The 27896-nt window shown below is 41.4% G+C and overlaps 1 protein-coding gene across 5 annotated transcripts in view; it reads right to left on the bottom strand.

Annotated features, from left to right (window-relative positions):
- DPP6 (dipeptidyl peptidase like 6) overlaps window positions 1-27896 on the bottom strand; it is a 1240611-nt gene that overhangs the window by 386885 nt on the left and 825830 nt on the right. The window lies entirely within an intron of this gene.

Here is a 27896-nt window from a genome sequence, read left to right on the forward strand (position 1 = left end):
GAGGGCAGGGTTGACCAGATTTTATGTTGGCCAAAGTGGGGACAGGCCTAGATAATGGAAGGGGCATGGGCAAATCATGGAGACATGACCAGGCCACCGTAAAAAAGAAATGTGTCACTAATGCTGCAGAAATCACAGTGAAAATGGAGCGGAAGCCATGTTTCCAGAGACATGTGCAGTAGACTGGCAACTGCACCAGTGAGAGAGGTGGGGGGGCTGCACAGAGACTCCAGATGAGCACCATCATATCTAAAACTTCCCCTGAAGTCCACCCACCACTTATCAAAGTTCACCCAAAGAGGTGCAGTATACAAAATGTTAATTTCAAAAGTCAAACCTTCTTCCACCCTATTCGTTAAAATAATATATGCGACACCCAATTCTTATGGATGTCTTGATCGTATTGCAATGTAGTGACGACCCTTGGCTCTGATTGATTTTCTAACATTCCTCTTTTTAGCTGCCCATACACGCTGCTAAGCGTGCTGTCCCGATGTGTGCTTTGAGGTGCGCGCTCCCGCGCACCTTATCGCACATTACAAAAAGTATGTGCTTGCACATACTTTTTGTACTTAGGTTTCATCACATTGCATCGCATTGCATGCACAACGGATGCACATGCAATGCAATGCAATGTGATCCGTGCTAGTACAGCACGGAAAGCACGCCCACAAAGCAGCGTGTATGGGCTGCTTAAGTATTATAACTCTTAATGTTAATTGAGTTAAGGTTTGATTAAGGCAAATGGTCCTACTTCTTGGATAGATTTTATTATCTTGATATACAATAGCAGTCTTCCTACATATATTCATCCTGTCTTATAGTCCCCCTCCCTCTCTTTCTCTTTTATTGTCAAACTTCCCCTCTTTATTTTTCTTTCTGCCAAATTCCTCTCCTCCTCCCCCCTCTATAGTTTCACAGTCTCAAACTTCCCACCAGTTAAGCTTGCATTTAGACACATCCTAATCATCCTCTTTTTACGTGTCCAGACCACGTTTAGGTTGAGTATTCCACTGCTCTTTAGATCATTTAATATTGAAAATTGACTCACTGGTATATCACTTGTATATGTACCCATCATGTTTATTTATCCTTGCAATCTATGTTATGTGTCCTATGGTAAGCTTTGTTCTTTGTTTATACTCATTATTGTAAAAAACAATAAAAAAAAATATATATATATATATATATAATAATATAGGCAATAGTTCTGCCAAAATACTTGATCTAGCAACATGTATGACTATAACTGAGCATGACGGGGGATATAATCGAAACCTCCTTTATCACGTGGTACCCTTATGTGTTTAAAGACTTTGTTTTACATAGAACAACATAAACCTCTCTGCGACCATGCAGATTGTTGTTATTATTATTATTATTATTATTATTATTATCTACAACTATAGACAATTATCTATAGATTTAATTTAACCTTTGAGTGCCAAGTGAATTTGTCAAACTAGGTGTGAAAATTGCCAAACAAACATTCTTATGCATCACAATGACCTGTAATGTTTACCTTATAAAGGAAATACTATTTTTTTTTATACTTTTTTATTTGAATTTATATAACATATGTGAGTGAAGCTGGCATTTTTAGCAGATATTTTGAACATCCCTCACAGAGATGTCGGCACTCAAAGGGTTAATGTAAAAGTGATTATTTATTTTTTTTGGAATTATTTTAAAGTAGTTTTATACTTGCTGTATTTATATTATATACAGTTATGTCACATATTTCTTTAACAAAAAACATTTACTTGTATGCATCAAAATTCAGAGCTCAACAGAATGTTTTGAACTTTTGACTTTTTCCAATCTCAGTGACTCTGAAACGCATCTCGCACTTTTCTGTTTGACTGCTTTTGTTGAAATAGGGTGAAGCCCCACTATTTATATTCACTCATCTCCTTTTCCCAGGGACAAATATTTGAACAGCAGGAAACTGGAATATTCCCTATGTGGAAAGAATTTCTGAAAATAACCTTGTTTAATAGATTTTACCAACCAATCTTAATAGTAAATAGGCAGGTATTGTACCTGAGGCCTGGATGTCAGATTAAGTCAAAGCACAAAATGTGCTGCGCAAGGGAATAAGAAATTTTTACACAATTTTATTCAATTATTACTTCAAAAATTTATATACTGGCCAGAATTGGCAATAAAACGCATACAATGTAGCAAATTTACACAACATATAATATTAGTAATTATTTTCCTTTAAAAAAATTCCCTAGTGTTATATAAAAGTCTTTTTAGGTTGTTAATGTTGTTGTTAGTAACCAAGCAGGCTTATAAATTTCACAGAGTGCTGTGTTAGATGTTTTTTTACAACAGTAAATCCATATATATTGTTAGTTCTATCAGGAACTTTTAGAACAATTTTTAATAACTGGTGTCAAGTTACACCGCAATTGCAGTTTAGTGTTTAGTGTCTGGCCAGACTTATATACCACTTTGGTACCTCATATTTGATAAATGGGCCACAGCTCCACTGCTACCTCTGTCTCTCAGTTGCTGGTACTGATGAAATAACTGCAGATTTTATGAGAGACTTGGTCTCGACCATGCAGGCTTCATTGCTGTATTGTTGAGGTATACAGTACTTTATATTCAGATACAGTACAGTATATGAGACTTGAATTTTACCATGTAGAGTAAACCAGGGCAAAACTTGTTGGGATAGCAGCCCTAATAGCAAGGAGCTGGTGGGCCCTAGGACCCCCCCACACAGTTTATTCTGGAGGAATGACCCGCAAGATGTCCTACTGTACACTGGCCCTTATTCTGGTTCACTTGCAAAGGAAAATGCCTTCTCAAATGGACAAAACCATGTGCACTGCAGGGGGGGGGGGTAGATGCAAAATTTAGATATACAGTAGATTAGGTATTTTGTTTCTGTGCAGGGAAAATACAGACTGCTTTAGTTCTACACTGCAATATAGATCTCACCTTGAAGTAAAACTCAACCCAAATCTTATTCTCTCTGCAACTGTTATATCTGCCCCACCTACAGTGCACATGGTTTTGTCCATTTGAGAAGGAATTTGTCCATTTGAGAGTGAACCAGAATAAGGGCAATTGTTCATATTTTCCGACTGGACCCTGCAACAGCCACAAGGGCTTTAGAGTCCACTGTTCTCTCACTGCTTAGGGCCACAAGTATGTCGTTGGCCGCACAGTGAGTGTGTCCCTGTTGGTGCATACTATACCAGGCACATTACAAAGTCCATCAAACCCTGCACGTTACAAGCTGCCACTGCAATATCACTATGGTCTAATTGCTGGTAAGAAACACTGTTTACCACTGTGTCTAAGCCCTGCATTAACTTATCACCTGCTGCTGACACCAATGAACACAACATCCTGGTTGAAGACTGTCACTAACAGCCACATCCCTACACCCTATGGGGCCTATTCAGACCCATTCGTTTGGGGACGAATATCTGCCCCATCCCCGATGTTCTAGGTTTGCGCATGTGTGAATATGCTCATGTGCAACCCCCAGGAGCGAATGGCTTTAGCAAGTTTCACACTCACTGGGCCGTTTGCTCTGGGGAGGGAGGGCCGGGGGCAGGCAGGGGACATCCCCATAAACACGCTGGGCTTTCCCTTACGAACGCAGGCGTGGCGATGCCTGCTCGGGGAGAGCGGCTGATGTCACATGATATTAGCGCCTGCCCCAAATTCGGCAGATACTGGACGGTCAATAAAAGTCAGTGAGTAACCATCGAATGATTTCTCTTCCGTTCCCGTAGCGAACAAATTCCATTGCATGTTAGAGAGGGGATTCATGCGTGTGTGTGTGTGTGTGTGGGGGGGTGTCGTTCAGTTGGGGGTGAGGTCATGCCATACATTTCAACAAAAATTGCATCAGATATCATCAAAAACTAATAAGGACAATTTCATGTACCAAGAAAAACCACCTAAAAGACACCCTAAAGATACTGTATGTATTAGCCAAAAATCACATAATTGGACATCCATGCATCAAATTTACTAAAGCCTAGAAAAATGAAAACCGGTGATGTTGCCCATTGCAACCAATCAGATTCTGTTGATCATTTTCTAGGATGCAATTGAGAAATGATAGAATCTGGTTGATAAGGGGCAACATCACCACTTTTTAGAAGCTACAGTATAGTAAATTTACCCAGGTTGGAGAATTTTACCCGTCAGTCCAGCAGCCCATCGGTGAAATCGGTCATTAAAAAACTAGTCGCTAAAAAAACTATTGTGGAACCATTGCTATTATAATTCCTTAGTTTTTTTTTATTATTCAAACAAATGAAGCAAATTTTATTTGGACAACATCATGACCATCATGTTATCTAACCGCAATCATATTTTGGGCATGGGCATAGCAGTTCCCTGTCCTCTTGCCACTGCAAAGCACAATTACTGTAGGTGCTCAATTACACCGCTGATCAAGGATTTGCTCCATCTATTATTGAAACAGCTCATTCAATATATGTGACCTTGGAGCTGGATTCCACCCCTCCATTCAACCGAGGAGAAAGTATTAAGAAAATAATAGCTGGTTGAGGCTCCTATTCAATTTGTAAAGAAAAGATTGTTTAAGAGAAGTTATACTTTCTCCATTGCAGTAATCATGTTTATGGCACTGCTTATTGTACGGTGGGAAATACAAAGTTACAGAGAGGCTGAAATAACTGTAAGACATCCGTTCCTATAGGCAGACAAACTCCCCAGGATGCAAGATAGACGGAGAAAAGAGCAGGAGTCGATAGAAGTGGGTCAAACTAATTATCGTACAGTACAATCTCCTGGGCATTCAGAATGTGCCTGTCATCCTTACAGTGTGCAGATCAGACTTGCTACAACAAGTCTACCTGGACACAGATCATCTCCAACTGTCCGAGTTCTTGTTTTGTGCAGATGTGACATCTAGGTAAATATTGATGCCTGGGGCATTGTCGGACGGTGCAATTTTTTGTTTTAGAAATGTGTCTGTATTAGCATAGTGTAGGTAATATTTTGAACTTTATATTATTATATTGAGCAAAAACAGTATATTCTAAATATAAGCAAACAAATACTGTAGCCTTCAGGAGAGGATAATACGGTATATTGATTAGCTCATAGGCAGTCGTGATGCAGTGCAGAAATTTGATCAAATTTTCCTTTTCTAATCTGTTAATAAAATAATCCATTTTATTTGTACTGTCAGCATATTATTCCTCTCTGCTTCAATCTACAGTTATAAAGGTTTCAGATCCACATGTTGAACACATTTAATATATAATGAATGCATATATAATGAATGCACAAAGTATGTTGTAAGAAAATAAGAAAACATCATAACAGTAGTTAAAAATTGTTGAGCCAAAAATAGATTGGTAGATCACCAAAACAAAAACAAAAATCATACCTATTTAAATAGTATTTACTGTATGTATATTTTATAAAACAAAAACCTCTTTATAACAAATCATACTTTTTATCATACATTTTATTAATTGAATACAGTTCAATGATTTTAATCTGAATTTCTCTATGTGTTCTTGACTATTTTCGTGTTGCAATTGTCATTCATTGAAATATTTATATTTGGTACTTGTGAGTTATCTGGACGCCCGATTTTTTGATTGTATGCCTTAAGTTAAGGCATACAATCAGATACGATGCGATGCGATATCGCATCGCATCGCATCGCATCGCATGCGACCATCGGATGCGATGACCCGATTTTTCCATAGGAATCAATGTTAAAATGATTCCTATGGAAAAAGGGGTCCTTTTCATACCCCTACTATCCAAGTGGGCATGGAGTTGGATATAAACCTGTGGCGAGCGTAGCGAGCCACCGAGCCCGAAGCGTGGCGAGCGAAGCGAGCCCCGCGAGGGGACGGTATTCCGTGTCCCCTCGCGGGGCTCGCTACGCTCGCCACGCTTCGGGCTCGGTGGCTCGCTACGCTCGCCACAGGTTTATATCCAACTCCATGCCCACTTGGATAGTAGGGGTATAAAAAAGGACCCCTTTTTCCCATTGAATTCCATGTTAAAATGGACTCAGTCCATTTTAACATTGATTCCTATGGAAAAATCGGGTCATCGCATCGCATCGCATCGCATCGCATCCGATGGTCGCATGCGATGCGATGCGATGTGCCCGATCCGACCCGATTTTGAAATCGGGCGTCCGGATAACTCACAAGTACCTTATATTTTAAAGAGTTTTCATGGAATTCCAAAGTATCTACTAAATTCTTTTCACATGTAAATAAAGCTAAAGAACCTACATTTTATGTAGTTATATAAAATATCACAAAAATTCTGTAAGAATATTGGAGTAAAAATGCAGAGTGTGAATACATTGTATTTAGAGGTGTTTGAAGCAGTACTGTTGTGAAATGTGAAATTACTGGCTGTCTTTATCTAACCGGGGTGCGGACAACAGGTCTACAGCAAAAAGGTCGACACCATTAGGTGGACCGACAACCAAAAAGGTTGACATGCAAAAAGGTCGACATGTAAAAAAGGTCGACGTGCAAAAAGGTTGACATGCAAAATGGTCGACGGTGTCTAAGTGTCTAGGTCGACAGTCAAAAGGTCTGAGAAAGTTGTCAGCTGCATTTCATGAGGTACATTACTGTGAATCTGTCCCAAAGAATGTGCTGCAAGAAAGGTGATGGGTAAAAAATGGACCTGAAGAAGGGCAGAGTGCTAGTAGAGGACATTAAATATGGTGCAAAATAGTAGAATCAATTGGTGGCTCCAGATTTGGGGCTAGTGTGGTCCAAAACTCAAATAAGGGAGCCACACCAATTGCCATGCTTGGCAGTGCTGAAGCTGCCACTGGTAGAATTTGGTATATTTTTAATGCACCGTTATATCTGTTGTGAAATATCTCACCTTAGTGAGTTCAAGGACTAAAGAGCAGACGTACAGATTTCATTTTTATAATAGCCTAGCTTAGTATATGTAATATTCAGCACATACTGCAAAGGTTTTACAATGAAATGTTTTTTTAAAAAGTAGTTAAGTATGATTGTTTTCTTATATGAAACTGCCATAAACACATCTCATTATCTACAGTAAGTGATACATTATTTCAAAGTGCAAAGACAGCAAACAACATATTATATTTTTTTCAAGGGCAATCAATGTGGGCTTCTTCTCAGAATCAGTAACCATCTATGAAGACCAGAGGAAGCATCCAATGGAAATGAGATCCCGGCACTGAGAATGCCAGCAGAAGAACGACCTCATCCTCCTGATGGCCACAATCAGGACAGTTCTGGTGCCATCAGAAAGATATTGTACCCAATCATACAATCTCAATTGATTGTAAGATGGATTGTATGCAGATTGTGTGCACATCTTGTGTACACAATCATACAATCTATCAGCAGATGGATTGTATGACCGATTGTATGATGGATTGTGAGTAGATTGTGTGTCCAAAAACCACTGCCCGGGATTTCAAGGGAAATTGTACACAATCATGAGCGCAATCGATCTTAAGATCGATCTTTCTGATGTATGGCCAGCTTAAGCATCGTAGCCGTCTACCCTCCCTTATCCATCCTTTTCTGCAGTCTAACCCTATCCTCTTCTCCCCCAGCCCTCCCGGCAGCCTAGCCCTATGAACACAAATACTTGTAGAGCCCTATGAACAAAATGTAATAATACTAGTGCATGGGGGAGATTTATCCTTTCCAAGTTTCTTTAAGGAATCTGCTTTGATTATAATCAAACCATCTTTGATACTGATGAAGCCAGAGAGGTGTTACAGCTGTAATACATGTAAAAGTTTAACGTGTGATTAAACTAGAAATAAGAAATGTCAAATTACTTCAGTTTGAGATATCACATAAATGACAAATCCCATTTCACACTTATATTGTATAACTTGTTAAAAGCTCATCAAAATGACAGTTTTTACAAAGTACTTTCACTTTGAACGGGACCATTTTTACTTTCACTTTCAGCTTTGACATTTTTAGCCCACAAAATCTCCGCTCCACCCCAGTCCCAATCTGCTCCTATCTCCAATCTCTGTTTTCAAAGCTCCCTCGCTCCATATCCAGTGAGTTCAAAACACGTCACTGCCCCTGCAAAAATAGCTTTCACTTTCGGTTAAGGAGTAATTTGATCCATTGAATGGCCTCTAGTGGTCACTGCCAGTACTTCACCTCATAGAGTAGTTAGCTGTATATTTATTATTTGTTTATTTATTAACAGTTTCTTATATAGCGCATACATATTCCACAGCTCTTTACAGAAGATATTTGATATTCCCATTAGTCCCTGCCCGAGTGGATCTTACAATCTGTATTCCCTACCACATGTACACGCACACACAGACATTCTAGGGTTAATTTTGTTGGAAGCCAATTAACCTACCTGTATATTTTTGGATTGTGGACGGAAACCGGAGTACCCGGAGGAAACCCACGCAAGCACGGGAGAATATACAAACTCCGCAGTTAGGGCCATGGTGGGGAGCAAACCCATGACCTCAGTGCTGTGAGGCAGTAATGTTAACCATCAGACCGTCCATGCTGATATATTTATATAGACAGACAGACAGACAGACAGACAGACAGACAGACAGACAGACAGACAGACAGATAGATAGATAGATAGATAGATAGATAGATAGATAGATAGATAGATATAGATGTTGCTGGATGTCAGCAGATGATGTAGCTAAGGTTTGTGGCTGTCTCTATTTTAAATATGATGAAAAGAGTTACTTGGGTGAGATCAAGGTCATCAGACATTGTGAATACTTGAGTGAGCATTATGGAGCAAATGGTCAGCTACTGGAAATGACCATCCTCAACAAATGAAATATTTTATACATATTCCCAGTTAATCAGGCCTACATTGGTATTCATGTGGATTCTACAGGTTTAAGTAAAGGTGCCCTCAGATGCATCGATCCCGGCGTGCGTTCTGTGCTTAACTAGCACACATAGCATCGCATCGTATGCCTTGTGCATGCGATGTGCATGCGATGCGATGCTATGCGATAAAAAGCTAGTACAAAAAGTATGTGCAGCACATACTTTTTGTACTGTGCGATGAGGTGCCGCGGGAGCGCGCACCCCATCGCATAGCATCGCACCGCCGGGATCGGTGCGTGTGTGGGCACACATCACATCATGTGTAACATGAATCACATGTCAAAATTGATTTTAAGTATAGTTTAATTAACATTCAGCATCCTGTTTCTGTGTGAATCATAAATTTAATGTATAGTATAATAATCATAAATGTAAGTCTCCCCATTTCCTATGTTCATTCTGTTGTAACATGAGTCACACATATAAACAATACAATTGAACTATTAAGAGTGTACATTTCTTTCTGCATCTAAGAATTAAGTATGACTATCCACCTCATACAGTATATGACCGTCTTATTTTAAATTATTTTTATTTTAATTGTTGAATTTCAACATCATTTTTGTGTGCGGTGCATTTAAACATCTAAAAATGAACACATAATGTAACGTAAATCACGTGGAACGACCCCCATAATCCTATTATAGATATATATTTTTTTAAGTTTTCCTAGTTTTTTAAAAAGCGGCTTTACCGGTGTTTTCAATCTTCATTCTATTTTTGTGACATTGACCAAAATATTGTGTAAAAAAACAAATATATTTAGATGTTTTAGATTTCCTATGTTATTTACTTTTCTATACATTTGGCAGCACTGTGGCCATAAAACCAACATCAATATCTGGTTTCTTACTGGAGAAATACACTCAGTGTTACATTAAGATAATCTTGTTTAGGGGAATAGCACATTAAAATAAAAGCACTTTCCTCTTAACATATCAATTTAGACATCAGGAAGCCATTCACACGGTAGGCTAATGCACATCTTAAAAAAGGCTGCTTTATACTTATCCACATATTTAAATCTCTAGTTTCCATTTCACATTTTTTCTTGAAAGCTCCGTAACACAGACTAACGTAAATACAATGAGATAAATACAGGAGCCCAATGTGTACCTGTAAACGACAGTTGTTGGTATTGAAAGCATTATACAGATACATAGTTCTAAAGCCGACAGATCCTGCCATAGAGACACATAACATTCAATGGGAAACATTATGTCACTGTCACAAGGCCGTGCTTCCGAATGGTTAAGTGGCATAGGCCTAGCATTGAGTATTTCTACAGCTGAAGGACTTGAATGTGAATCAGCATTTCCATTATTGCATTTACCATCAAAACTTTACAACACTTTGTTTATCATCTGGTTAAGTGCTGAATTCATAAGTGCCCAGTTGGCATCAGACTTGTTGGCACCACAGGGCTGATGAATAAAAATGTTTACATTGTTACAATGTGCTGGAGGAGAGGGTCTGTGGGCTGAAGGCAACAGTATCTAGGTTGACATTCAATAGGTCATATGGTAGACATGGTCAAGGTTAACATATGTCAACCTTGACCATGTTTAACCTTATTTAACCTACTGCCATCAGGCAGACGCTAGAGGGCCATTCCCACCAGGTCCACCAAAAGCCAAACAGTTTCTTACCTCAAGCGGTTCACCTGTTGACACGTGAACTCATGAACACCTCACAGTCGCGCCATAACCCTCTGCACATAATCTAACACACTTTCTGTATGACAGTACATGTTCCCCTACCTGTTTATATTGTTTATTGTTTATATTGTATTCTGTTTACTTGTTACCCACCTGGCTGCTGCACAGCAAACCGAAAACAAATTCCAGGGGCAAACGCAGGATTTTCAGAAGGGGGTTTCCAGAGGGGCGGAGCAAAGCCGGGTCAGTTAAATTATTATAGATAAACCAAATGTATATACTGTAAATAATAATAATATATATATTTATGTACATGTACATACAGGGGCGTCAACAGTAGTGTAGACCCCTGGGCATAGCATTGTATTGGGGCCCCTACTGATCCTCCAACGGTAGAGGTGGGGGAAGCTTTGATGTCCCACGGGTGGGGGTATTATATCAACTGCTCAGCATGTAGGGCCTGGATCAGTAATTTCCACTAATTAGTATTACCCCTTTACTGCACAGATGGTGGGAGATGGGGTGGGAGAAGGGGGCATTGGGCTGAATGAAGGGGCCCTGATACATAACTTCCAGGGTGGTAGAGGATGTTTAATATGCAGAGGAGGGGTGTACAGTGGAGTGGGCTTATTATTCATAATTTTCTGGTGGGAGGACAGCTTGCTTGACTGCAGATATCTCCAGTTCCTGAAAATTGATTTCTTCGATTTTAATAGAATTAAAAACTAGAGAATCCCACCTACCATGGTATTGGGGACTAGGGGATCAGAGTTCAGGAGGCAGAGCAATCTGCCAACGAGTATATAAAACCACATACCAGGTGTGGAGCTGGAGCAGTAACCAGCTGCTGGAAGGCTGATATCTCTGGTTCTGGGAACAGTAGAGACAAGCTACTAGTGTCCATCAAAGGGGGAGAGTCCCAGCTTTTGGAATATACCCTCAGAAAACTCTACGTCAGAAAGAACCCGAAATATCTGACTTGGAAGAGCAATTAACAGGCTTGGATGGGGACCACTGCTTTGAATTAAGATATCTCTGTTTACCAAGGGGCGATTTTAAAAATTCTTGTAGCCATGGAAAGAGGGGACCCTCAGCTTTCAGGCTAGGACCCTTAGACTGCTGGGGGGTTTCTGGGTACTCAGAAACCCCCCCCTGCGTGCGCTACTGCACAAGTAAACCTGGCCAATAAAGCTGATTCTGATATACAAAAGGTTAACACAGGCAAAAGGCCAACATGACCATGATCGACACAAGAAAAGGCTGACGTGGGTTTATTTAAATCATTTTCTTTTATAAACTTTTTTAACCTGGGCACTGATTGGGAATGGCAAAGTGTGCTGAGAGCTGCGGAAGTGGAGGCGCTCATTGCCTGAAGCATGGCGACGCAGTACACTAATTTGGGGTCTATGTAATGAAATGTGCAACTTGACACCAAAAAAAGCATTAAAAATGCATTATGACCTTTTGCTTGTGTTGACCATTTGTCTATGTTAACTTTGTGCATATCAACAATTTGGTTCTGACCTAGACACTGTTGTTGACCAAAGACCTGGCTGCTATCACACTATTCAATTGACTATTATACTACCTTCACCTTTTTGTACTAACATACTCTTCCTTTGTAAAAGTAAGGCTGACAGTGTTCTCAAAGATCACAGCTTTATATTTTGAGACAAAACACAACTGAGTGTTGCATCCTTAGGCCTAGGCACTGGAAGTAACTCCTGACAGAATTAGGGCCAGATGCACTAAGCTTCAAAAAGTGATAAAATGTAGAGTGAACAGCCAGCCAATCAGCTCCTAGCTGTCATGTCACAGGCTGGGTTTGAAAAATGACAGGTAGGAGCTGATCTGGTGGTTGTTTGTCACTCTCCAATGATTCACTTTTTGAAGCTTAACCCTTAAGGTGCATACACAGAAGACATTTACCACTGCTGCCAATATCGACCACCTTGGGGATCTGGCAGGGTTCCGGCTTTGGCAAGAGCATACACACTTGCTGATGCCAGTGGGCAGTGAGCCATGGCATGGGGGGGGAGGGGGAGGAGGGAGGGTGGAGTCGAGGCCATGCTGTATTCTGCTGAATGGCCCTTGGTAATGATCCACTCCCTCGTCTGTACATGCACAGGTGACGGAGGGGATCGTTAATAGCTCGTAGGAGCACGCATCGTCCTTCAGCGGGTGCATACACACTGAGGGGTAGATTTATTAAGCTTGGTGAAGTGATAAAGTGTCTGGTCTTTATCACCGGCCAATCAGCTCCTACCTGTCATTTTTCAAACCAAGCGTGTAACTTCACAATTAGGAGCTGATTGGCCGGTGATAAAAACCAGACACTATCACTTCACAGAGCTTAATAAAACTGCCTCTCAGCAAAATACTGAGCAATATTGCTCACAAGTACTAAATTGAGCGATATTGTTTATGTTATCGCCTAGTATGTACAGGGCTTTACATGAATTCTCAGATGCTAGCACAAGCAGGCTTTAATTCACCAGATTATTACAAATAATAAACTCTTCCAGGTAAGAACTAATCACAATAGTTCTCCTCTGCACTAATAACCTGTGATGTCATATGCACCATCACCAACATTGTGCCAGGCATAGAAAGGATGGACCAGTAACTACCCAAACTAGTAAACACACACAACTATGATTGTTGGAGAAACAACCCACAAACCCAGAGTAATATCACAGAGTTGCAGACTTTTAGAATCTCCTCTCAGGGCTTCTCCCGGAGAGTAGATTCTAAAAGGCGGCAACCCTGTGATATTACTCTGGGTTTGTGGGTTGTTTCTCCAACAATCATAGTTGTGTGTGTTTCCTTCAGCAGGAGTTTTAGGGCAGGGCTTGAGCGTGGTGTCATTAAGCCCCGCCCCCAGTTTGTAAATAGCCGGATTCTCGGATCTCGGTGGAGGGGGTGGGGCTAAAATGATGCGATTGTGCCATTTTAGTTCCGCCCCCTCCTCTGAGACCCACGGATTGCGGCATTTAAATGCCGTGGATGGGGGAAGACGGCCGCTATTGGGGGGGGGGGGGGGGGCGCTCCCGGTTTTCAGGAGACTCCCAGCCATTCCGGGAGGGTAGACAACCCTGTAATACCATATTGTGAGAGGGGAAACAGTGAAAGCAGAAATGTCTATTAGAGTGCAGTAACGGCTTATGTGATGTAGACATTGGATGAGGAATGATGGCATATTGTAGTGATCACATGACATGAAGGATACAAAGCATTTTACAGGGGAATGGAATTAATCTACATATTCCTACATGTAATTCTCCTTACTCACATTAACTAATTTCCACCTTTTCTACAATCTATCATTGTAACGGCTGTAAATGTCTAAAAATAGTACCATTGTTCTAAGACTTGACCTTGTTGCGATGTATGGTTGATGGCAATCCACACAACAGTATAATGAGAAATGCTGTTTTATTGAGCATAAGACAACAGCTAGAAGAGGTTCTGCAGCAGCAGAAGGATCTGCACACACAGCAAGGTATTGTAGAGACTACGCGGCAGCTGGTATTAAGCGTAATGCAGCTGGGTGTATGGACAGTGACTCACGCTATATAGGTGATAGACTCTCTCTCCTTAAGGGAGAACGTGCCAGGCTCCGCTCCTTTCTCGCTCGGTAAGCGTCACAATCTCTCACTCTCAGACAATGGAGGAAGGAACTGAGTCATCACATTCCTTCCTGCATGGACCTAACAGTAGGGGATTCCCTAGAGCATGCACAGTGCAGTATAGTGGACACAGGAGACCAAGTGATGAGTGCTCTAGCCTCCAACAATTAGGACGTGGGGCCTGGTAATGTCTAACTGTTTACTTATCACTTCTGAAATGCTAAGCTCCTGCAAAAACACATTTTATTAACACCTGCACTGAAGATTGCAAGAGGAGAACCACCCAGGTTCCTGCAAGGATAAATATGGACAAGCTGGTTGGGAGGTTTGCCTTCTAATAAAGGTGCTGAACTTTTATATTTTAAACAAGAGTCAATCTATATGAGTGTGATTATTCATCTGTGCTATACAAATATGATTCTGTTTGTGTTATGGGGGCTGAGGTCGGGCCCTGGGTTTCCTTAAGAACTCAGAGATGCCCTTGTTGGAAAATATCTAGACAAAGGATTAAAAAGATTATGCTGAGCTGAGAATATAAAAGCCTTAAGCATAAACAATACAGGATAAAAAACCCTTAATGAAGAAGTCACATTCTGTACTTATAGTTTGCTTAAAACAACAAGCATCATCCCACATAATCATAGAATAAATGATTTATACCTCACCCTGTGAATGTGTCAATATCCAACATCTAATCCTCACCACAGGAATTTATCAATATGGAAAAAAGTGCAATCCAGCTACAGGTCATCAGTCAGCTATTGAGTGAGCTAAAGCCAACCTTTTATTCTCCAAAGTTCTCCCGATCAATTCAGCTCTCACAGGATGTTTATAGTCTGCTACAGTAGGTGAGCAATGCCCAGCTAATCTGAGGATACAATTATGTAAAGACATGTAAGGAGGAACCTTCAGCTCTATTCTGTGGAGACTAATTCTGAGATTTTTATAAGATTAAATTGAATGGGTTTATTGATCCTCAATAATAGAATTTGACCTGCAACAAATTTAAGGAAACGTACGACAAAACTATATTGTAAACAAGAATTGTAATTCCCAAACTGTAACAAATGCTAGATGACTTTACCACTTATAAGGAAAAACCATTGCACATAAGATCTAGAAATGTACCAACATAACCAGATGTCAGCTGCCCGCCCATATCACTGCATTTCTACACTCATATTTACAAGTGTTCTGGACCACTCGTACATATGTGTGTGCCTTTCCCATCATTCGATGGTCGGTGAGATGGGGTAGGTTCCCACTGGCAAGATAATGGATGTTTATGTAAAACATCCATTCGCGTGCCAAACATAGGAACCCGGCGTACGAATGGGAATGGGAGTACCACCATTCGCCGGGCGGGATCTAGATGACTCACAAGGGAACGAATAAGACACATAGTCAACTCCCATGCAAAAAAAGTAAAAAAAAATACACATGCCAACCACAAGGGGCCCATGGGTACTGACCCCCCTGAGCCCCCCCTTAATCCGGCCCTGGGTATAACATGCCATCTAGCCATGACAACATGACTGGATGGCAAAGTTTCTGCAGTGCAGAGATAGAACAGCAGACTTAATGAGGACAATGCAGTGTAATGGTTGCAGTGGCGGGGGCCACATGTCAGCAAACAAAAAAGGCTGCAGTGGTACATAGGCCCACTGGAAAATTTCCATGTGTAAATATCACCTGGTAACTGATTCCAATCAACCAGTTAAATAACAATTAAATGACACATACATGGCACTTTAATTCTCATTGCATGTTTTTTTTTTTCTTTTAATATCTTCATCTTTATACAGGTGGTACCAGGGTAAAGCGGTATTAAGGACCCATGCTGGCAAGACAATGTAGACATGACCTCTATGTTAGACGGTGCATACCTTATACAGGGGACCCATGGTATTCCAAATGACACATGATGCATGCTTGTCCATGCCCCCTGTTAATGTGACCTGATGGATCTCTTGGTGGTACTGGGAGGCCGCAGTCTTTTCAGTTTAATAAAGCAGAATGGTATTATTTTATTTCAGCATTATACTGGATGGGTAGAAGGCTCCTGCACTTTTAGCTTCAATTACCAGTGTGTCCTACTGTTTCTCCCGGCTGCCGAGAGTGACACACAACACTTCTCCTGCTTATTCACCTGAACACGGACTTCCATGATATTTGAAAAAACAGTATGTGTAAGTATTGGCTCCACAATTGTTATTGAGCTACATCTCCACGCAGTCATTTATAGACAATTCTCAGCAAGCTATTTGTTGCTAATCTATACTCCGTGATACTAAATCAGTTGGGGGCTTCATTATAGAGTAAATGTATTTCCCTGGAAAAAGTGACAGCACTACTGCATATCAGCAGAAACAAATTGTTTTTGCCTTTTTTTTCTTTTTCTCGGGATTACTTTGTTGGAAATTGGGGTGAAACTCAGTAGTGACCGGTGCTCTTAATGGGTAACACATGTAGTGCTGTTGAACTTTGACTTTTGGAACAAATGCTGTACATGTATCTACCATAGAGAGAATACCAAAATCTCATTGCGATAACAGTTCCTACCAGTAATTCCCCCCCCCCCCCCCCCCCACAAAAAAACCAGATTGGTTTTGTAATGAAACAGAACAACATCTACAAGTAATATACCTCTAATTATCTTTCTAGTTTAAGCAAATAAACATAACTTCACTGTTTTTTGCCAACCTTCGGTGACTCATGTCTTGTATCTTAGAAACACTGTTTAAAGTGTTTGCTCTACGTGCCTCATTATGCAAATGACCTGCTCAGTGCTGATATGGAAGACACTACATTGCCTTAATTATAGAAAGTGAAACATTTTTGCACACCAAATTGCAATGCGCAGTGTACAGCCGCTGACCCAAAGACCTTCCAATACTCAAGAGACATTGAGACAGCGACATAACTTGTCTAAGGTCACATGGGAGTTGACAAACCAAATAGTGGCGCTCATTATCACAATGCTAACCAAAGCTTATCATAATAACAGCTGCTGGGAAATGTTCTACAAATCAGAAAATATTAATATGCACATTGGAATGTATTAATCTGGGCTGATCTGTCCCCATTAAAATCGCAACACCTATTTGGCAAATTGAATTACTGAATGAGAAGTTGTATCTGCATTTATGTCTATTTGTTTTTTATTCTCATTTTTGGTCAAAGTGCATTTTCAAACATCAACCAACTGTTCTGGTGTTAGGTTACTGGTTAGTGGGTAAATTTTCATTTTAGAACAAAAAATACAATTGTAGCGGTGCCGCACAAGCCGCCCATTGTATAGGTCAAGAAATCTCCATTCCTGTCCTTTTCCCACTAACTACTGTAAAAGGCAGAATTACCACCCTGTTTTTACAAATGGAGGTTGTCGCTGCCCCCTTCCCAAATTCCAGGTGGCAGAATACTGTCAATCCCTGACAGTCTGCTGTTGTTCTTCTGTTGAAATCACAAGCCCCTTTGTCACAGCACAGAATGGGTCCTACACATGTGCAATATAATAAAAATCAACAATGAGCTCAGGTCCAATCGGAACGGAATTAGGCCAAATGATCATTATCTGGTAGCTACCTGCATTTTCAAATAAGGTTTCTTGTGGATTCTTATAAGGAACCATTTGTAAAACACATTACACGAGCAAGCCCTGCAAAGTGTCTTCTCATCAACAAGTAGATCTTACTGTCTTCTTTAGGGCACACTTACATTTAGATGCAAGTCATTTTTGGGACTCGCTTGTCAGACGTGGCAGTACATGTCCACTTTAACACCACGCTTCTAGGTGTTGCTTTAAAAATCTCCCTGAAATGATTTTTTCAAAAGTAGCCATGTATGGTGTATAGCTCGCATACACTAACCATAACAATCTACTAATTTGTACTTTTTGCATATGATGAACGTGCAACTGGAGCATCATTTATCATATGCATAAACTTATTGCATATGATGGCCCCTATAGGTGTGATTCTAGAGTTGTAGATTATTATATAGACCCCAAAAATTGACATGCACTAGGACGACATGGTCAAAAAGTTGACAGGGTCAAAATGTTGACATGGGAGAGGTCAACAGGGTCAAAGTTTCAGCATGAAAAATGTAGACACATTTGAAAAATGTAGACACATAAAAAGGTCAACATGAGGTATTTACATGTTTTGAGTGTCGGCTGTCGACATGGACCCCCAATTAGTGTAACACCTGATCTAACTCTATGTTGACATGAATGGTGGAGGAAGAACAAGCCGGGTTTATCATGTTGACATTTTGACCCAGGCAACCTAGTGCTTTCGACCTGTTGACCCTGTCGACCTTTTGGGGTAGACCTACTGACTGTCTATCTAGACACTGTAGATCTATCAACCAGACCTAGGTGTAAGCAGTTTCTCAATAAACTTTTCTAGAAAAGGAAGGTATGATATTGGTCCGGAATATAATGCAAACCCAATATATCTTTGTTACTGAGGTAATTTACCAATCACAATGTATATGACTTTTGCAATATCTCTATGCATTCTCTGAATGAATAATATATTTTATTTTTAAGGAAAAATGATTTCCCTTTTAAAATAAAAAATTATATTAAATAAAAAAATCTTTCTGTACAAACTACTTACATAATTATAAATTATTTGAATAAATTACTTATCTTTACACATTTATTTAAAGGCAACTAAATTGATGTTTTTAAAAACAGTATTAATAAGAATTTGTGATAATTGGTTCCTATGATTGTTGAGAATTTTAATTAGGTTTTGTTGCAAATCGTTTATCCTGTCCCTTCTGAAAAACATCAGCGGGAGTGAGGTTTTGTTTTGTTTCAGTATCACCTAGTGAATCTTAATGTGAGCATCTATAGTTTACTTTCAAAAGATTCCGATAGGGATGATTGTCACATGATTATCCTTAGACAGGGGCGGATTGGCCCACCGGGAAACCGGGCTGTTTCCCGGTGGGCCGGCATATTATTAGTATAAAGGGCCGCCCTCCCTCCTTAACAGGGCCGGCCGCGGCATCTCCCTGTATTTTGCCCTGTTTAAAGATGGCCGCGGCCGGCCTCGAGTAGTTCCACAGTGAAAGTGGCCGCGGGAGGGCTGCGGCGCATGCGCGGCCGCACGCAGCTCCTCCCGCAGATATTACATCTGCCCCACTGTGCAGAGGTGATGGCCGCATCGCGATCGCGGGTGCGCGTGTGACGTCACCGCGCACCCGCCCACTGTACAAGACTGCCTCAGCTGCCTGCAATGTGGGAACTTGGAAGGCTGAGCCGCTGAGGAGTGAGTGCCGATGCCCGACTGCCTAGATTATAGTATGGAAGTGGCAGCGGGCAGACTCACCAAAGAGTTGTAAGATGACTGGCATTATTTTTATTTTGTAATGTGTTTAAGTTTGCTACTATATATTTAATGCATATATATTCTTTGAAGTTTTTTGTGCCTTCATTAAACTGTGTGTGTACAGTGGCGGTGGGTGGAACTACCAGGGGTGATGTTAGGTACCCGCCCCCAGCAGCAGCGTCACTGCCTCATTACCATGAGAACGCCCAGCGTTCTCATGGGTAACGCCCATGGAACGCTGGGCGTTCCCATATGGTAATGGGGCAGCCCGGCGCCCCCCGCCCATCTTCGCCCCACGCACGCCGCCATGGGTGCACGCACTATACATCTGCACATGTGCAGAAACCCGCATGCAGACGCGCAACATTGGTCCTGCGTGCGAATGCACGCAGGACCGAACAAACGTGAATAACCCCCTTAGTGTGGTGGTGGCTGTGTCCAAAGAGGCACAGCCACTCACCACGGCTGTCACTTCCCCCCAGCCTCCCGCCGGCTGCTGCTGATACCCTCCCCGCAGCCCATACCCACTGCGGTCCCCGGAACCCCTCCCCCCCCCCCATCCAGGTTTTCCACTAGTGTAAAACTTGTAGAGACAACACAGCTGCATTTTAAATTTGCCGCTGTGAGTGAATTAATAACTGCTCGCAGATCGGCAGCCGCAGCATTGCGGTGTGTCAGATAATGTGTAATGGGCATTGCGGTGTGTCAGATAATGTGTAATGGGCATTGCGGTGTGTCCCATAATGTTTAATGGGCATTGCGGTGTGTCAGATAATGTGTAATGGGCATTGCGGTGTGTCAGATAATGTGTAATGGGCATTGCGGTGTGTCAGATAATCTGTAATGGGCATTGCGGTGTGTCAGATAATGTGTAATGGGCATTGCGGTGTGTCAGATAATGTGTAATGGGCATTGCGGTGTGTCCCATAATGTTTAATGGGCATTGCGGTGTGTCAGATAATGTGTAATGGGCATTGCGGTGTGTCAGATAATGTGTAATGGGCATTGCGGTGTGTCCCATAATGTGTAATGGGCATTGCGGTGTGTCCCATAATGTGTAATGGGCATTGCGGTGTGTCCCATAATGTGTAATGGGCATTGCGGTGTGTCCCATAATGTGTAATGGGCATTGCGGTGTGTCAGATAATGTGTAATGGGCATTGCGGTGTGTCCCATAATGTTTAATGGGCATTGCGGTGTGTCAGATAATGTGTAATGGGCATTGCGGTGTGTCAGATAATGTGTAATGGGCATTGCGGTGTGTCCCATAATGTTTAATGGGCATTGCGGTGTGTCAGATAATGTGTAATGGGCATTGCGGTGTGTCAGATAATGTGTAATGGGCATTGCGGTGTGTCAGATAATGTGTAATGGGCTGTGCGGTGTGTCACATAATGTTTAATGGGCATTGCGGTGTGTCAGATAATGGCCCTTATTCAGATCTGATCACAGTACACATTTGTTCTCAAAATGGGCAAAACCATGTGCACTGCAGGTGGGGCAGATGTAACATGTACAGAGAGAGTTACATTTGTGTGAGTTATTTTGTTTCTGTGCAGGGTAAATACTGGCTGCATTATTTTTACACTGCAATTTAGATTTCAGTTTCAACACACCCTACCCAAATGTAACTCTCTCTGCACATGTTACTTCTGCCCCACCTGCAGTGCACATGGTTTTTCCCATTTTGAGAACAAATTCGTACTGCGATCAGATCTGAATAAGGGCCAATGTGTAATGGGCATTGCGGTGTGTCAGATAATGTGTAATGGGCATTGCGGTGTGTCAGATAATGTGTAATGGGCATTGCGGTGTGTCCCATAATGTTTAATGGGCATTGCGGTGTGTCAGATAATGTGTAATGGGCATTGCGGTGTGTCAGATAATGTGTAATGGGCATTGCGGTGTGTCCCATAATGTGTAATGGGCATTGCGGCAGCGGGCCATTTCCCGGTGGACCAGCACATTTTAATAGGGAAGCGGCCGCCCACCCTCCTAACAGGGCCGGCCGCGGCATCTCCGTGCCGGGCCGCGGCACTGTGCCCTGATTGAAGATGGCCGTGGCGAGCCTCAAGTCCTCCCACAGTTAAAATGGCGGGAGTGCTGGTGTGCAGAAAGCCTGGCTGCGCTGCCCACGTGATCAGCCATCCCAGCAGCAGCGCGCAGGACTGTTTCGCGCGCTGCGCTGGATGGATCTGTTGGGCGGTGGCAGGAGCATCGAGCAGGGATAAACACAGCATGCAGAGGCCGGAGGGAGCACAAAATAAACAGCAGCCGGGGACTGTCTGACAGGTGGCCACAGAAGGAGGGTAAAAACAAGGCACTGGTGCTGGCAGAATTAATAATTTGAGGCCTCAGTGTATATATATATATATATATATATATATATATTCAACAAAAAAAGTGAGCAAATTAATGGCACAGGCTGTGGAGCTAGCGGTGAATACTACGCATGCTGACTACAGTATATTGAATTGTATGTGAGCCTACACTTTTTCAGTAAATACTTGTCATTACTTTGCTCATGTGTGCGCTCCTTTTTCTTGTTGGATGTTCCATACACTGAGGCCGTGACAAAGCCTCCTGGAAGTGAGCCAGCACTACATCCTTAAAGACGGATTTACATATATATGACATTGTGACGTTGCGCAGATCCTCTTCTTGTGTGTATGTATATATATATATATATATATATATTTTATTTTTTTTTTTTCATCTCCATAGTAACCGGACTCCTGCATTCTGATCAGAACTGTGATGCATTTCCTTTGACTCGTCTTCTGGAGAAAGCCTGCTGGGAGAGGGGCTGCGCTGAGCGGAGGTCATGTGAGAGCGACTTCCGCCGGCGTCTGCTTGCACAGTGAGGCTGACTGCCGGTTTTTCAATGGCGGACGGAGATCTGCATGCACGGGCTTTCTGTCAGGTACAGGGTTAACCGGAGGGTGGGTGGGAGGGTGGGATTTTTGTGTTTATTGGACAGTGAAAGTCTGTTGGAGGGCTGCCAACCCCTCTATCTATATATACATATGCCTTACAATACAGATTTTTAAGGTAGATGGATGAAGAAATGGCGGCACTCGAAGACTGATATAAACTGGGTAATTTTGTAAAAGCATAGAACAGTGCATCATACTCCGACGTTTCGGGTATACAACCCCGTTTTTTAAGGTGCAGAAAGTGACAACGGTTGTCACTTTCTGCACCTTGAAAATGGGGTTGTATCATCGGAGTATGATGCACTGTTATATGCTTTTACAAAATTACCCAGTTTACAGTTTATCAGTCTTTGAGTGCCGCCATTTATTCACCCTGTGTCTTCTCATTCCGTTGCATAATGTGAACTTTAGCCTATTTTTTTTTTACTCATTCTGTGTGGCATTTTGTGAATTTTGGATCATTCCATGTGTCATAATGTGAATATTGGCTCATACTGTGTGGCATAAGGTGTACAGGTTTTTTTTATAGAAAATAGGGCCCTCATGTTATGGTGCATAATGTGTTCAAGGGAGGTGGCCCATACTCAAAGCCCCACGGGGGGGGGGGGGGGGACACAGTTGGGAGACCCCCTGTCACCCTCCCCCTTTCTCTATCTCCCCAGCCCCACAGGCTGCAGAATAGATGCTGTATGCATGCGCCTATTCTGCAGCCTGAGGGGCTGGGGACATAGCCAGCAGCTCAGAGAACCACTAGCCATGACCCCACAGCAGCAAAAATAGGGCGGGGCCTCGTTGACATAGGCCACACCCCCATATTGATAGACCACGCCCACCCAAAAATCGGGCGCGCGGCAACACCGCCCCCCCCCCCCCCCCTTTAGGGCTGCTTCAAGATATTTCCCGGGCTGGTTTTAATTCCCAATCCGCCCCTGTCCTTAGAGGCATTAGAATCCAAGCAGGCCATTCATGTTTTATGTCAGCTGGAGACAGGGTCTCTAAAGGAATACAGATTGAGATTTAGATACGTTCCTCAAGGTTCCCAAATAAACTTGGGTCTTTTAGAACATCAAACTATGAAAAGTCTTATAAAGTAATGAATGTCTAAATCTAGAGATAAGAATCCCTTCTTTAAAAAAGATTCCAAAATATCTAGATCTCTTTTAAGAGAGAAACAAATTTGCAGGGCAATCTGATGTAGCTCCTACAAAGTCTTCAGATACAACTTTGGCTGCAAAATTTTTTAAATGTGTGTATATTTTACCACCTACAGTTGCTGCCCTTATATACACTTTATGACTGTTTCCACGACAACAGAAATTATTTATAAATATTTTCTTATTCATTAGATACCATATAATTTTATACCAGCATATCCAACGCTACCATGCCAAAGTATGCTTTGACAAGTAGGGTGCAAGAAAGAAGATAAATATTTACATATTTAAACTCTATTACCCAACAGCCACCAGTCAGAAGAAACCCACAGGAATGTTCTAAGATGTGGTTCCCACAATTGTTATTTTATGGGTTGGATTATACTTAGGAATCCATCTTCATGCATAACAAGCATGTTTGCTGGATATTCTGACAGGTGGACCTCCTATAGGTTTCAACGTTGTGGTGTTACCACTCCAGCCTGTCCTAACCTCATTTTCTTTATGGGTCACTCAGGGCCATCCTGACATATGGCCAGCTGCCTAAAACCCCACAATTCTAGGAGCATTTGAGCAGGGCTAGGTGGTAATTCACACAAACAGACCAGTCAGGCTGAATTCTCTACCTGCATCCCAGCATCTCTACTTGCTATCAACCTGTCAGCCATCCATTGTATGAAAGCAGGTGGAAGACCATAGGAGGCTTGTTATGATTTTTTTTAATTGGTTCCCATTCATTGGTGTATAGGGGCCTCAGTGCGTTGTTTTGCCCTGGACCTATAATGCTGTTAAGATGGCCCTGGGGTCATTGTGCTATTGTTTCTCTCATTTGGCTTCCAGCCAAGGATTTAAGTCCTGGCAATATTTTTCGATGATGTGGTCACGGACAGTTAATTAAAGAAAAAAATGGATTTTTTTCTGATGTTTTAACTAGAGATGTGTGGTTCGGTTGTTCAGAAATCTGAATTTTGTGGATTCTGAATTTTGTGGTTCCTAACCTAATCAAAACCTGCTCCGGTCCCCGGAAGATCTGAATTTCATGTTTTGAACTGCAAAAATTCCATAATTTAGGGCCTACTTCAGCACGGATCTATAATCAGAGAAATTGCAAAATGGAGCGAAAATAACTAGTGCTTCCCGCGCCGCCGCGCGCATAGCGCTAGATATTTTCTATTCACTACAGGGACCCCGCCGGCCGCAGCCAGCTTTATACACATGACGGCGCCGCAGGTACCCCTATGGCACGGACACCCCTGACCGCCCCAGCACTGCAGGGACGCCGGGGACGCAAGTTTTTTACACAGTTCGCTGGGGGTGAGGGGCGAACTGCCGCCCTCCAGGTGCCGGCGCCCTAGGCAAATGCCTAGAGCTGCCTAGTTTAGACCCTGGGTCTAAATAGCGAAAAACGATCAGTACACACAGATGTGGCAGAGTAGCTGCAGTGTGAGTGACAGGAATCCGGCGTTCAGGGGCAGAAACATGCTCACAGTCCACTGCGAATTCTCTGATTTGAAATCCAAATCAGAACCAAAACACTTGAGGGTGGTTTTGTCAAAACCAAAACATGAATGAGAACCAAAACATGAGGTCTGTACACATCTAATTGTAACATCAATAAATTCACATAATACAGTCTGCTATTTTTGCATGCAACTTTTTAGCGAGAATGAATATTACGCCCATTGTACGGCCAGCTCAGCATTAGGCCTGTGGCCGTTAATAAAAATGCGAAATGATTTCCTAGTGACTAATTTGTAGCATGTATTTTATTGAACCTGCTTATTATTTAAAGCACAACAATTTCATACTGTGATTAATGAGGTGTAGAAATGCACTGAAAAGCTCTGTTTTGCTTTCTCAACAAGGTGACCCCATAACATAAGTGAGTCAAGATGTTACAAATGAATTCTATGCATATGTCAATTCTTATTACAGTAAATAACGATGTTTAGACATTTAATACACAGCTGAATGAAAAACACCGTTTCCACGTATTTACTGAACTAATTTTACGTCTGAAAATATTTTAACTCTTGCCTCATTGCATTGTATGCTATTTTTCTTATTATTTGAATTTGAATGTGATGCACTTTTAGGATTTGTTGGTGTTTCTATGTTTGATATTACATAAGCAAGGAATAGCCAGAAATAAAATAGCAGTCCAGTCCTGTATTGTCCAATACCTACAGCAAACAATAGAAGGTGCAAGTCTTCAACCTACAGTCCTTAGGATTTGTTCCTAGTTCCTTCTACAACTGATGTTTCTATAATACTTACCTGGCTGATTGGCCTGCCCAGATATTGACTTCCAAAGTGCATGACATATTTCAGGATCCATGCTAGGTTTATTAAAATTACAACTTTGCTGATTATATTAAGAACATATATTGGCCCTTATTCTGGTTCACTCTCAAAGGCAAATTCCTTCTGAAATGGACAAAACCATGTGCACTGCAGGTGGGGCAGATGTCACTTGTGCAGAGAGAATTAGATTTGGGTAAGGTTTTACTCCAAAGTGAGATCTATATTGCAGTGTAAAAATAAACTGCCCATATTTCCCCTGCATCCAAATCTAATTCTCTCTGCACATGTTACATCTGCTCCCCCCCCCCCCCGCATTGCACATGGATTTGTCCATCTCAGAAGCAATTTGCCTTTGCGAGTGAACCAGAATAAAGGCCATTGAGTTAGTATTTCCACTGTATCTCAAATATCTCAAATTGATTTCTTACCGGTTATACAGTACCTTTCTTATTAAATAAAACCATTCTATGTTAAACTTGCTTATTTTATTGCAGGGTGTAATTGCATAGTTGATGCTATACAATGCAGGGATGTGCAGTCTGGGGAGGCAGTGCTTCCCATGTAATTTTGTTTCAAATAATACAAAGAATATACTTATGACTCAATCCGCAAAGACTAGCTACCTATCCACTACACAGCATTTGTAACTATGCTAATACTGTTCTTCCTACTTTTCTCTCTTAAACATAAACTTGGAAACATTTTCTGTTGGATTTAAGAATTCCTAAAACAAACTTTCAGCATTAAACGGAGGACAACTGATGCTCAGCAAAGAGAATTTGCTGAATCAAACTAAGTCCAAGCCTGAAATTAATTGGGAATTTTCTCATCATGAAGGATGAAGGATGACCTACTCTATGTATTTTTACTAATAATACTATATATTTCTCTCCACGATATCTCAAATATATGTTACTTATGGATTTAACAAAGGCCTAACATGAGTGTTAAGCAAAGTATTGCTGAATACTTCTTATAGTTGCCCACCCTCCTGCATTGTGCAGGAGGCTCACGTTTTGTCATAAATCTCCTGCTGTCCTGCACTGTAGTTCAAATCTCCTGGATTCTTCAGATTAATGAACACTTCCAGGATAGAACCATGACACAGAGGGGGAGATGTTTCAAACCTTCCACACAGATAAAGTATAGAAGTTGCAAATAATAACTAATTAACTGTAATTTTCTATGAAGTGCTGGAGAAATAATACTGTACTGTAGGTAGAAGCTAATTTACTATGGAAAACATCTTAAATATATCTCTCTCAGAGGATTGATATATCTCCCAATCAAATGGAAGAAAGTCATTTTTATTATTCACTTGAGTAAAATATTAAATTGTCCTTGTATGTCAGCTCTTATCAGTGCAAAAAGTGGCAATAATAGGTTAACATGTACAATTAAACAACCCACTTTAACATCATATCCCCGGCTGTCTGATCTCCCAGATGGGATCATTGCTTTGTACATGGCCCAGAAATACCATAAAGTCACAAACAAGCTAATTTACAACTCAATCAACATGGATCATATTAACCTATTTCACCTAGCCCACATTACACTGTTACATTTTTTTGGGAAAAAATAATGAGAGATACAGATACATTGAATCATCAATGCAAGTATAGTAGCTCTTACTAACTGCTTTGGGGATCATCTACATTTTTATATAAGTCATTATAAAAGATTCCTCACATATGTAGCAGTACACACCCGCGCTTCTAGGTGCCACATTCACAATCTCTTTTTACAATCTCTCCATATATGGAACTAGACATGACCTTTGGGTGGAGCATGACACGCCCCCTCAAAGGGGTGCTGCGCAAAAATTCTACTACCAACTATGATCTCCCTGAAACTTTTTTCAAAAGTAGGCAAGTATGACATGGATATGTGTGTTCAAGTGTTCCTTGTGTTTATGTGACTTGTAACTTTTTGTAACTGCTGGTACATTACTTTTTTTACTGGTGAAGGGAAACTATACACAATCAGCT

Source organism: Crinia signifera, chromosome 5 (assembly GCF_055691185.1).
Source record: "Crinia signifera chromosome 5, ASM5569118v1, whole genome shotgun sequence".
Taxonomy (NCBI): Eukaryota; Metazoa; Chordata; class Amphibia; order Anura; family Myobatrachidae; genus Crinia; species Crinia signifera.